This window comes from Myotis lucifugus, unplaced genomic scaffold (assembly GCF_000147115.1).
Source record: "Myotis lucifugus unplaced genomic scaffold, Myoluc2.0 scaffold_692, whole genome shotgun sequence".
NCBI lineage: Eukaryota > Metazoa > Chordata > Mammalia > Chiroptera > Vespertilionidae > Myotis > Myotis lucifugus.
In genome coordinates this window covers 226768-239021 of record NW_005871740.1, presented here as the reverse complement: position 1 = coordinate 239021, position 12254 = coordinate 226768, and the positions used below count along the sequence as shown (strand labels likewise).

At 47.3% G+C, this 12254-nt stretch overlaps 3 non-coding genes across 3 annotated transcripts; 2 read left to right on the top strand and 1 right to left on the bottom strand.

Annotated features, from left to right (window-relative positions):
- Positions 1-4368: 4368 nt before the first annotated feature.
- Positions 4369-4440, bottom strand: TRNAH-GUG. Its single transcript has one exon. It is a non-coding gene; the product is annotated as a tRNA-His (tRNA).
- A 581-nt stretch (positions 4441-5021) lies between these two features.
- Positions 5022-5093, top strand: TRNAH-GUG. The gene has a single exon. It is a non-coding gene; the product is annotated as a tRNA-His (tRNA).
- Positions 5094-6433: 1340 nt separating this feature from the next.
- TRNAH-GUG lies at positions 6434-6505 on the top strand. Its single transcript has one exon. It is a non-coding gene; the product is annotated as a tRNA-His (tRNA).
- Positions 6506-12254: the final 5749 nt, after the last annotated feature.

The following is a 12254-nucleotide window of genomic DNA, read 5'->3' as shown; positions in this document are numbered from 1 at the left end:
GGATTAGAGGCAAGTTAATTGACCATAAACAGGCAAATAATCCTTTTGCCACATGACTGTAATATTCAGATAAAAAATATATCTATGCTCTGGCTGGTGTGGCTCAGTTGGTTAGAGCATCATCCCTTACACTGAAAGGTTGCAGGTTCCATCCCTGGTTAGGGTGGGGTGTCTCTCTCTCTCTCTCTCTCTCTCTCTCTCTCTCTCTCTTTTCCTCTCTCTAAAATCAATAATATATATATATATATATTATTCTTTAATAATTATATAGCTAAAATAAATGCTACATTTTCCCATTTGAGGTAACTAGGCTTTTAAAAAAATTAATCTTTAAAACATCCCTGTCCTTTAAAAAGTGCCACAATACATAGTAGCCCTTAAAAAGTGTTAGGTATTATTTTTGGGGGAACACAACAGAATATAAGAAAGAAGTGCTAGGCAAAGAAAGACACTGTGAGAAATCATATTTTTGTAGAGAAAACATTCCATGCCACGGCAAGTGAATGCCACATGCCAGGGAGGCCCCACTTGAGCTTGGTGCCCAAGCACCATGAAGTTTTGTCAAGCTCTCTCTATGTCAAAGCACTGAATGGGTTCATGAAAATTTGACAAAGGCCTACAGGGAGAAGGAGAAAATGCTCACTGAAACCATGTCCTAGAATGGTCACCAATTATTAATAATAATAATAGTTAACCTTTATGGACAGCTTACTTGGTCTTGAACTCTGAGCCAAGGGCCTTTCATGCATTATTTCACTGCATCCTCCCAACCCCCTATAAAAAGAATCACTGCTTTGTTAAGCCCATATTTTACAAAACCTGGGACTTAGAGAAGTTAAGCAACTTGTCCAACTGCTGTTCAGTGGAAATCTTATATATGAATCCAGATAGTTGGGTATTTTCTCAAGCAGAGTCACAAACCTTCAGTGGTAGGTACCAAACTTGCCTTCTGGCTCCTCTAAGGCCCCAGAGGGTGCTGATGGGGCATTGTACAGTTGGGGAACTGATTCAGGCCCTCAGTTCATATCTTCTCAGGAAAAAGCCTTCTCAAGCAGTGTTGCAATGAGGATAAGTGTAATTCTGCATTCTACTAAAATGAATTAAGATAACTCTAATGATAGGGAAAGGCCACCAGGCTGGCACCAGCTTTGAAGTCTATAAACTCCACCTATGATTCACTCCACAGGCTTCTTGCTCAAGAACTTTTCCAGGTGGAAGTTCTGCTGATTCTGTGGCCTACAAGAGTGGAACCTGCCTGTGAGGAAGATGGAATGGAGTGGTTGCTGCCACCTCCTCGCTTCACTCCTCTCTCTTCCACCTCCACAAGCAGCCCCAATCTGATCCTTTCCAAGGAAACCACTGTCCATATCATCTTTGTGAGAGTCAGAGAGGAAAATGGAGTCCAACCTGGGTCAGATGGGGATATAAAGAGGAGGGGTCGTGCCTGAGACATGTACTGAAGGACAGCACAGATAAATGGGAAGCCAGCAAAGTGTCTTTGGAGCCGAGCCCCTTTCTTTTCCCCTTTCTCCATCCTCTGTCTTCCTCTCTCTGGCCTGACCAAAATCTGTCTTCAGGGAAGGACCTGAGATCGGCTGCCTCACTGGGAACAAAGTCAGCAAGTACCGATGTGGTTTCTGTGCCCTGTTAAGGGCTTTTAGGAATCAGTGAGCAAGTCAGGGAGGTAGGTTTGTCTTGTTCAGGATTAATGACTCAGTGCCTAGAATAGTGCCTGGCTCCTTAAACTTTGTGGGATAAATACATTTTGGAGGCCAGGGAGTTCTTGGGACCCTAAACTTCCACACCTCTTGGCCCTGGACTGTGGACCTGTGAGCCAAAGGTGCTGGACAGAGCTTCTAGCCTCAGCATTCCACATCCACTTCCTGGGATGCAGCGCCTCCTAGTGGGAGTCTGGGGCTGCTGCCTCCTCCCTAGATGCCTCCAAACATGGGCCCCTATATTACTCCCCCTACATCTCCATCTTCTCATTCTCAAAACCTCAATGTCACCTTCATCGGTGAAGCCCAGTAGATGGAGCAGGCCCCTTCTAGTAACCACAAGTACTCACAAGATGAACAACAAAGGGCTCCAATGGAGCCAGGTAGTTACCCTATGTGAGAGCAGCACTCCTCAAACTAAGGTGCAGATGAATAATGTGCGAAAGCTTATAAATTACAGTTGTCATCTTCAAGATTTGCTGCCTCTTTTCTAGTGCTGAGACCTAAAGAAGAGCTTAAACTTCGAGTTGGAAGGAGTGGGGGGAAAGGACCACATTCCCAGAATCAGAAACTACAAAATATGGTTTACTAGTAAAGCAAGAGGTCAAGGGGAAGAGGGTGTGGTCTGACTTCTCGGAGAGGGCGTTCCAGAGCAGCAGGTGAGGTCATCCCTAGTTCTCAGCTCTGCCAGCCCAGAAACTCCTTTTATCAGTGCACCCAGAGATAAGGAAATTCAAGGGTAATGAATCATACCAAATTATTAAGAATCTAAATCAAGCCTTGTCGGCATAGCTCAGTGGTTGAGTGTAGACCTGTGAACCAGGAGGTCACGGAGTTCCATTCTGTCAGGGCACATGCCCGGGTTGTGGGCTCAATCCCCAGTAGGGGGCGTGCAGGAGACAGCTGATCAATGATTCTCTCTCATCACTGATGTTTCTCTTTCCCTCTCCTTTTCCCGTCCTCTCTGAAATCAATAAAAATATAGAGGAAAGAAAAAAGAACAACTGAGCTTGTTCAGAACAATGCTCTTCCCTGCAAAAACATCTACATGGATCTACATGGGCAGTCATATCATTATCAAAAGTCTGTCTTGTAGGCCTGATATCAGAGCAAGGGGAATCAAGTGACCTCAGAAAAGGGCATTATGAGCCCTGACTGGTTTTGCTCAATGGATAGAGCGTCGGCCTGTGGACTGAAGGGTCCCAGGTTTGATTCCAGTCAAGGGCATGTACCTTGGTTGCAGGCACATCCCCAGTAGGGAGTGTGCAGGAGGCAGCTGATCAATGTTTCTAACTCTCTATCCCTCTCCCTTACCCTCTGTAAGAAATCAATAAAATATGTTTTTAAAAAAGGATATTATGAAATTTTGATAGTTGGGTGCATCCATCTCCAGAATAACTGTATACCTGCCAAGAAGGTCAGCAGTTGCAAGTGCAGAACACCTTCCCCTTCTGTCACTCTTCCTCAAGGAAAAAAACAGGAGACTTTCCTTGCTTCCCACCCTGACACCTCATTCCAGCCTGTGAATTTAAACACCTTCAGTGTAGCTATTTGGTAAATGGTCAGAGGAAAAAAGTTCATCACATTTCTGTTGGCCAATTCTGTTTTTTTTTTCAATGTGATGTTGAAAAAAAAATTATATATATATATATATTCTTAAGTCTGGCACTTTCTCAGGCTCACCTTCCTCCATTCTGTTCTCTTGTGATCTGAGCTGTCCTGTTGTGTGGCTTTAAATTCATCAAATTTCGGAAACTGGCAGTGGGGAGACCGGGAAAATGACAGCCCTCAACAGTGTCTTGCTCTCACACACCATTCAGTACATCTTTGCTGATAAACTGTCGGCAAAGGGGGCCCAACCCCACTGCAGTGTCCACCTCTTCCAGGGTTGCTTCCTGGCTCGCTGTGCCAGCCCCAGGTGCCCTGGGGGCAGCTGCAGAGGCTCATTTCTCTCCAAGTCCTACCTCATTCCCTCCCCGAGGTGATACAGCTGCTGTCAGCCACCCCAGAGCCAAGTCCAAAACTTCCATTTTGCCTGATGCCAAATGACAGGCCTTAATGTGTTAAATTTGGATTTTTTAAGTGCTCATAAAACAACTAACAAAATTTGCTTTAAACCCGAGGTAGATTAGGGAGGAAATCCTCAAGGAGGAAACACCCTGTCACCTAGGAGGCTGTGGAGACGGAGGCCACAAACTCCTCATCGCGACTCTGGAAATCGGCCCCTCCCGGGCCGCCGTATTTTCCATTTGTCACAGTGTATTGTCTACTGCGCACTCTCCTCACCCTTCATAAATGTTTGCACCTTGTTCTTGTGACCCTTAGACTCCAACGTATTTAAGTTCTAGCCAGTGCGAGGCTTTTTAAAGAGCACAATATATGATCTAGCCCTTGATAGGGGCCAAATGAAGAAAGAATGACGTCCTGCGGTAAAACACATAATAAAACAATCACACAGCAAACATTCACACAGCAGGGAACATGAAGGCCAGCGTACCCGTGGGCAGATGAACTAGAAAGGGTTTATTTTTTGCCGCTTTGGAATCTGGGCTGTGGCTTAAAGTCATAGTAAGAGCTAGGGAACAACAACAGAGAGGAATGTGGCTTCCCAAACCCAAAAGGGCGCCCTTGCCGTGCCATTGCCCCACAATGCCGTGACTCGGATTCGAACCGAGGTTGCTGCGGCCACAACGCAGAGTACTAACCACTATACGATCACGGCGAGCTACCGGAACGCCACGGGGACCGGCCTTCCGCGGGCTGTACTCGTCTCCGGGGCCGTCATGCCAACCTTCCCAAGTTGGCCATCGTCACCCAGGCCCTTCTGGCCCGCGCCCTGACCCGAAGCAGAGGACGAGCGCCGCGGACTCCCCGGCCTGGTGGTCCACACAAACCGTAAAAAAGGGAACATGAAAATGCTTTGCAAACGAAAGGACTCCCATGAGGCCAGGCCTACGGGGGCAGCGCGAACGGGACGCCCCTGAGTCGCCCAAAAGGTGGCCCTCTCACGCTATCTGGTTTGGAATGGGGCCGTCTCTTAAATTCTACAGGAAAATCGGTTCCGACCCACCGCGCAACTTCCTTTGAAACGCAAGGAAGCGAACACCCGAGCGCAGCTTCCCTGCAGGCGAAGCGGCGGGATCCGGCCCGCGGAAGAAAGCAGGGAAGTGCGCCTGCGTACGCTCGAACAGCCACGTCGGAGATGGGCGGGAGCAAGGACAAATCAACGATGTGTTAAGGGGCGGGGCTTTTAACACAGAAGACTTCAGGAGCGGACCTCATGCGTCAGGTCCCCAGTAGCTCGCCGTGATCGTATAGTGGTTAGTACTCTGCGTTGTGGCCGCAGCAACCTCGGTTCGAATCCGAGTCACGGCATTGCGTGAAGCAATGACACGGCAGGGGATCTACCTTTTACTTTTCTCTCGAGTTTTTAACGACACTCTGGAAAATGGATCTCAATTCTCTTATGACAGCGGGAAATGACTTTTTCGCCATCTCTGGCTAAACTGGATATCTGACAAAAATAGGCTTCCGGTTACTCCAGATCTACGTGCGTTATCATTCTTGGGGACAAAGCACAAAGCACTCACAAGGAAGGCTGTGTTATAACAGACGTGTACAAATTCCCGTGGCAGCACTGGAAAAGGACTCCCAATAATAGGAAGAGAAGGCCTCGTACAACAGTTGTCCTTTGAAGTAGCTCTTGAAGGCAGAAAGGAAATTTGTCAACCAGCTAAGATAATCTCTTGTGCAAAGGCTTGAAGAGCTATCGTAATTGCTCTTTGTAAATTTTCTCTCTGAAAGGGTAGACGAATTTCTTGGAGGGTGGGGGTGAGAGGTGGTGCGGTCAAACGATTCAATTCGTGTTTAGCAAGATCCCTCTGGCGATGCTGTAGGGTGTGGGGAGGTGATTAGAGCAGATGGCACTGGAGAGACGGGTAGTCATTGTGGATTCACTTTTTAGAACCAGTGGCAGGTTCTCGGTTTAGCAGAAAGCCACTTCCTACTGTGGACTCGGCCGGGTTCTAGGCGCGGTGGGGGCGGGAGCGCAAGAAAAACCCTACCTAAATCCTGCTGCCGCCCAGGGGCACAACAGAGGTGGATACCAGGTCCGGCTGGTGATTGCGGAGGGAGGAATCAGCGCCGTCGGGGAAGTAGAAGAAGCTGCCAGGCAGTGGGTGTCGGGGGGAGAAGAACGGCAGGGTGAGATGCGTTGAGTCCATGCTACGTGGCCAGCCGGGTTGTGGGGCGTCCACATCCTCCGCAGAGGAAGCGTTGGGTCACTCCTGGGGGAATCAGCAGGGAAGAGAACCCCCGAGGAGCGCCCTGCAGGCCCACGATTATTGGAAGCGTCTCCCGAGCACAGAAGCAGAGGTCGGCGTCCACCAGGGAATGGGAGTTACACAGCTTGTGGACACTCTGATATCCGACCAGTCCCGAATGCGGGTGCCCAAATGGGCCCCTCTAAACTCCCACATCTCACATGGAACCCACCCTTCCCACTGCATGGTCACCATCTCCCGCGACTGAAGGACCAAAACAGGAGAGAACCCGAGCAACTGGCGTGAGCGCAATTGGACTGCGCGTTCTCAGACAGGCCTTAAGCTGAAATCCCGCCCCCAGAGGCGGGGCTTTTAGTGACGTGCAGACTGGGAAGGCCTACAACTATTGAAAAGGACAATCAAAAGCCACGAGTCCCAAGGCTCCGGTAGCTCGCCGTGATCGTATAGTGGTTAGTACTCTGCGTTGTGGCCGCAGCAACCTCGGTTCGAATCCGAGTCACGGCATTGTGGAACAATGGCACGGCAAGGGGCTTAAGTTTTTAATTTTCTTTCTTTACTTACTCGATCTGTTTCGTATATATCATAAATTGCTTTTTAAAAAATAAGCCACTGCATTTCCCTACCCTGAATATTGAGCCACCTTTAATATCGACACCCCCAGTAATTCTGATTTAACGCTTCGGCTTCAGATCTGTTTGAAAATGGGTGTCTAAATCATTCTCCTACACCAGCAGAACAGCGCCTCTGTGACCTTGCGATTTTCTCCCCTCTTCATGCATTTTTAAAAATTTGAGTTGTTCTTTTTCAAATGGAGATTGCACTGATAGGCAATCTCCATTTACAGGGAAGAATAGTACACATACCTGGAGGGAATCTCTACTACCCAGATCCTGTCGTTATTCTCCCCAGCCCTCGATCCTGGCTGGGGAAGGTGGGAGATGTTTGGGTTGGTAAGAGAGGAAGTGGTTCACTACTGTGTCCATAGAAACCTTTGGATGGGAGGCAGCCTATTTTGATGATTACAGGTTGGAAGGGCAGGGAAGCATCCTGGGTTTAGAAGTGGGAAGAGGGATTTGATTAGTTAATCCACTTGAAGGCTCTTTACTTCCATCTCTCCCCAATCGTATTGTCAGGATCCAACTTAAGTCACAAGCTAGTGATGTTAGAAAATTCAAGTTCATTGAAGGCAGAACCAAATCTTACTATGTTTGAGTTCGAAGCATACATCTTCTCCATAAATATTTGAACTGAGGTTTCTAATGGAGTTTATAAATGAGTGAAGTGGCCTAATTTGCTTTTTGGTTGTAGATTAAGTTGTATTCTTTCAACACAGAACCATGTTATTTTCATATCAGATAAATAGAAAACTTGGCCCAAATGAACCTCCATTTACATCCAGAATCTCAAAGAACAGAGTGCATATGTGAGTGTACTAGGATATGTTAGTCCTCACAAGGTTGTGGACAGGGATTGGTCCAAGGCAGGGCAAGGACCAGACTTAGAAGAAGGCAAAACCCAGAAGGAAGCAGAGTTCAGGACAGAATGAGCATCCAAAGTCAGGCACAAACAGAAGTGATGACACCCACTCAGAGTGTACTCAGTAAGAAAAATGAGGGCTAAGGACTAGGCCTTGGGATGTGCACAAATTAGGAGGTTAAAGGGGAAAGAGAGGATGTGGCCTGAGAAAGGAAGAGAACCGAACAGTGTCATTTAAAGAAAAATTTGGGAGAAGAGTTCAAGCACAGAGGAAGTCAGCAAACCCAGATGCTGCAAAGGAGAAAGAGGAATGAGACAAAATCTTTGGGTTTGACACTTAGAAGTCATTGTCAACTTTTAAAACCTTCTATAAGAGCAACTGGATAATGTGTGTCAAGAGTCAGGAAAAAAAAGTATACTCTTTGCTCTAATAATTCTACTTTTAGGAATCTTGCCAAAACAAATAATCCTAAACTTGGAAAAGTTACCTGCATAAAGATGTCTGTTTACAGAGTTACTTAGAAGGGAGGAGAATGGAAATAGCCTAAATGACCAACAAATAAAGTGCTGAACTAAACTAAGGTATATAATAATAATTTTAATTTTTTAAAATAATAATCATTTTTAAAGTATAAAGTCAACTTTTAAATATTATTTATAACTAAAAAAGAGTAAGATTCCCTTAAAGAAATGACTGATTACAGATTTTCAGCAGGGGAAGTACAAGTTGAGTCTGGAATATCTTGTGTAAGAAAGCAAGTAAGTGCTTAAAGATTGATAGGACCAAATCAAAAGGACACAGAAGCCTTCTGAAAGGACTCCTATTGGACAAATTTGGGGCAATTTGACCATCAAAAAGAATATTGGTAGCAATAGATTATATCACATAGAATTAAAGAATTTTTGAGATCATGGGGAGAGAAAGAAAAAGAAGAAAGAGGAAGAATTCTTTACAGAAGAATGCCAGATAATAAACACAGAAGTAACGACAGAAGTAGAGAGTCACCATTTTGCAATCGCAGTGTAATAACAAATGCAAGCAGGGAAGCCAAAACCACTTGGTAAAACCTTGTTGGGAGCAAATAGTGAAAAGGTCTTAGGAAAGCACAACAGAACTTACTTTAACTTGTTGTGTGGAGAGAGCTGATGAATTCTAACTTAACCAAGTGAGCAAGCCTAGCACCACCAATAAAGAGACAAATATGCACTACTGGCCTCCCAGTGTGACACAACACCCCCTACATGGTCGTCTTTTCAAAACTGAAAAGTCTTTTCAAATATGTTTAACCTGAATCTAGTCATGAGGAAACTATGGAAGGATCCAGAATGTGGGACATTCTATATGACAGCTGCTTTGGACGCTTCAAAACAATGCTATGAAAAAACAAACTAGCAGCAATAAAATGGGGAACTGTTTAAGATTAAAGAGACTAAAGAAACTTAAACAAATGCAATGGAGGAATCTTGATGAAGTCAAATCTATGTAAGTATATATAAATACTAAAGGCCCAGTGCACGAAATTTGTGCCCTTGGCGGGGAGGGGGTCCCTCAGCCCAGATTGTGAGAGGGCACAGGCCCACCAGTGCACAATCGGGGCTGGGGAGGGACGCAAGAGGACTCCAGGGCATGTCTGGCTCATCTCGCTCAGTCCTGATCGGCCAGACCCCAGCAGCAAGCTCACCTACCAGTTGGAGCGTTTGCCCCCTGATGGTCAGTGCAAGTCATAGTGAGCGGTTGAGTGGCCTTAGCATATCATTAGCATACTAGAGACCCAGTGCACAAAAATTTGTGCACTCGGGCGGGGGCGGGGGGGCTCCCTCAGCCTGGCCTGTGCCCTCTCGCAGTCTGGGACCCCTCGGGGGATGTCCACCTGCTGGCTTAGGCCCGCTCCCCGGGGGGATTGGGCCTAAGCTGGCAGTCAGACATCCCTCTGGCAGCCTGGGAGCCCTCAGGGGATGTCCACTTGCCAGCGGGGAGCAGGCCTAAGCTGCAGTCGGACATCCTTAGCACTGCTGAGGAGGCAGGAGAGGCTCCCGCCACCACCACTGCTGTACTGGCAGCTGTCAGCCTGGCTTGTGGCTGAGCAGAGCTCCCCCTATGGGAGCACACTGACCACCAGGGGTCAGCTCCTGCATTGAGCATCTGGCCCCTGGTGGTCAGGGTGTGTCATAGTGACCAGTCATTCCCAGTCGTTCTGCTGTTAGGGTCAATTTGCATATTACCTTTTATTATATAGGATTATGCTTTGATGGGTTGGATGACTGGATGACCAGACACTTAGCATATTAGGCTTTTATTATATAGGATATGAAAAAATATATATGATTTTGCAGAGAAAAATAGAAAAAATTCAGTATAGACTGAATTTTATCTATTTGTCTATCACAATAGACAATACTATTGTGATAATGTTCTTATGGCCCTATAGAAGAATTCGTTATTCTTAGGAAATTGCTGCTGAAGTATTTAGAGCTGAAGAGCCATGATATTTGCAATGTGCAATCAAATGGTTAAGAAAAAAAGGGAGGGATAGAGAAAATATGGCAAAATGTTCAAAAAGAGTGAATCTAGGAGGTGAAAGGTATACAGATTTCCACTGTACTTTCTTTGAGCTTCTCTGTAGGTTTGTAATTTTTAAAAAAAGGAGTTGGAAGAAAATAAGACATAACAAAAATGGGGAAATTATGCAATGCTAAGTATAGCTCTACAAAATAAGAACAAGAGAAATGTTCTTTATTCATTTCAGCAGGCTCCTGCCACACAACAGGCTCTGTACTAAGCGGTGGGAACACCCTGTTCCCCTTCAGAAGCCTGGTTTTATGGTGTCATGCTTAACGTGCTTAACATTCAAGACTTTGGATCTGGCCAATGCCACCCAAGTCTCAGAGGACGCTTGCTGTGACAGCTTCACCTCTGCTATCCTGGGTTCCTAGCAAGATGCCTGGCCCCATGACACATTCAGTAATGCCTGCTGCCAGGAGTCCACACTTTGGTGGGGAAGGAAATTGCATTAACAGATCATTTAAAATAAGATTAAGAACATGGTGCAGCCCTAGCCAGTTTGGCTCAGTGAGTAGAGCATTGGCCTGTGGACTGAAGGGTCCCAGGTTCGATTTCTGGTCTGGGCACATGCCTAGGTTGTGGGTTTGATCCCCAGTGTGAGGCGTGCATGAAGCAGCCAATCAATGATTCTCTCTCACCATTGATGTTTCTAGCTCTCTCTTCCTGTCCCTTCCTCTCTGAAATCAATAAAAATATATTTTTTAAAAATGCTAATTGTTTACTTTAAAAAAAAGAACATGGTGCACACAAGGTATTACAGCATTTTAATTATCATTTAAACTCTTACCTTTATGATATCCTCCCCCTCCTCATCTAACTTTATTTCCTACTCTTCCCTACTATGAATCCTCCCCTTCTTTATGGCATTCTGGTTCCTACCTCGATGCCTTTGCTCAGCTCATGCTGACCTCCTAGCTTGGCATGAATGAACTTTCACTCCTTTGCTCCAAAGCCTACCCAGCTCAGGTCTGTTTTTACAAGGTGCACATGTCATTTTCCCAATTGTAGTTCATGAAGCCAGACAGGGTATCAGATATTTCAGTATTTCTTACAGCCCAGCTAATAGAAGTGTGGCGGGAGGACCAGCAGCATCTGTATCAGCTGGGAGTCTATTAGAGCTACAGTCTGGAGTCCTACCCAGCCACAACCTCAGAATCAGACACTGCAGTTGAACAGGTTCCCGGGGAGATTCGTGGTCACATTCAAGTGTGAGAAGCACGGTCCTGTAACAGTAACTAGAGTATGAGTAAAGCAGAAGCTCAAATATTTTGAGAGCTGAGGCCCTCCCTGGGGATCCTAGGGGATTCTCAGGTTTGCCATCCAGCTTTGAGCCCCCTTCCTGGGCTCTTTGCTCCCTCAGAAGGCAGATAAGAACCTAAGAGCGAGGGAGGCGCTGAGGCCGTGTCCATGGGGTGATGGTGAGGTGAAGCTGCTACCTTCTCAGCAGAGCCGAAAGCAAATGTTGATGTCTGCTTCGCGGGCACTTTTCCGGGGAGAAACTGGCTTTACTTCTAAGACAAAAACGCCTATCGCTTCAGCATCCCAGCCTCAGGGTAAGAGGTATGTGATAGACAACATTGGAACGGTTTCTAGACTTGATTTATTGACTTGTCTGTTTCTCGTCTGTCACTAATCTGATTGACAACGAAACCCGGGATGTGACTTAAGGTGATTCCTGCGGGAGCGCGCGCTCGGTGGACCAGCTGGAGGCGGGTGCTCGGGAGGACGAAAGGCATGTCTGCGGGGGCTGTTGGCGTGTGCGGAGGGCGTGTGTGGAAACGACACGGGAGGAGTGGGCGCTCTGGGAAGCTGATTGTCTGTGATGGGAGCTGTGTCTGCCGGGCTGGGAAGCAATGCGGGCTGGAGTCTGTACCAGGCGAGCAGCTGGGCGGGAGGAGGCAGGTGGGGCTCCCACAAGGGAGGGTGCAGTTACAGACACATCTTAGGCACACCCCCTTTCTCGCCGTCCCCAGCTTCCCCTCCTCGGGTCTGATTTCCCAATTGGGGGGCCTTGGGGGAGGGGAGGGAGAGGGTCGGAAGGTGCCCGAGGGCTCTTCGCTGGCAGCAGCGGAGGGAGAGCTGGTGGGACAGGTGCGCCCCCACAGGGCCAGCGGGGCCGCACGTGGAGGGCTCGTCCTCCGTCCGGGACTCGGCTCCTTTGCCCCGGGACGCCCGCTTCAGTTCCCCGGGAGTCCTCTTTCGCGGGGGGGCCCG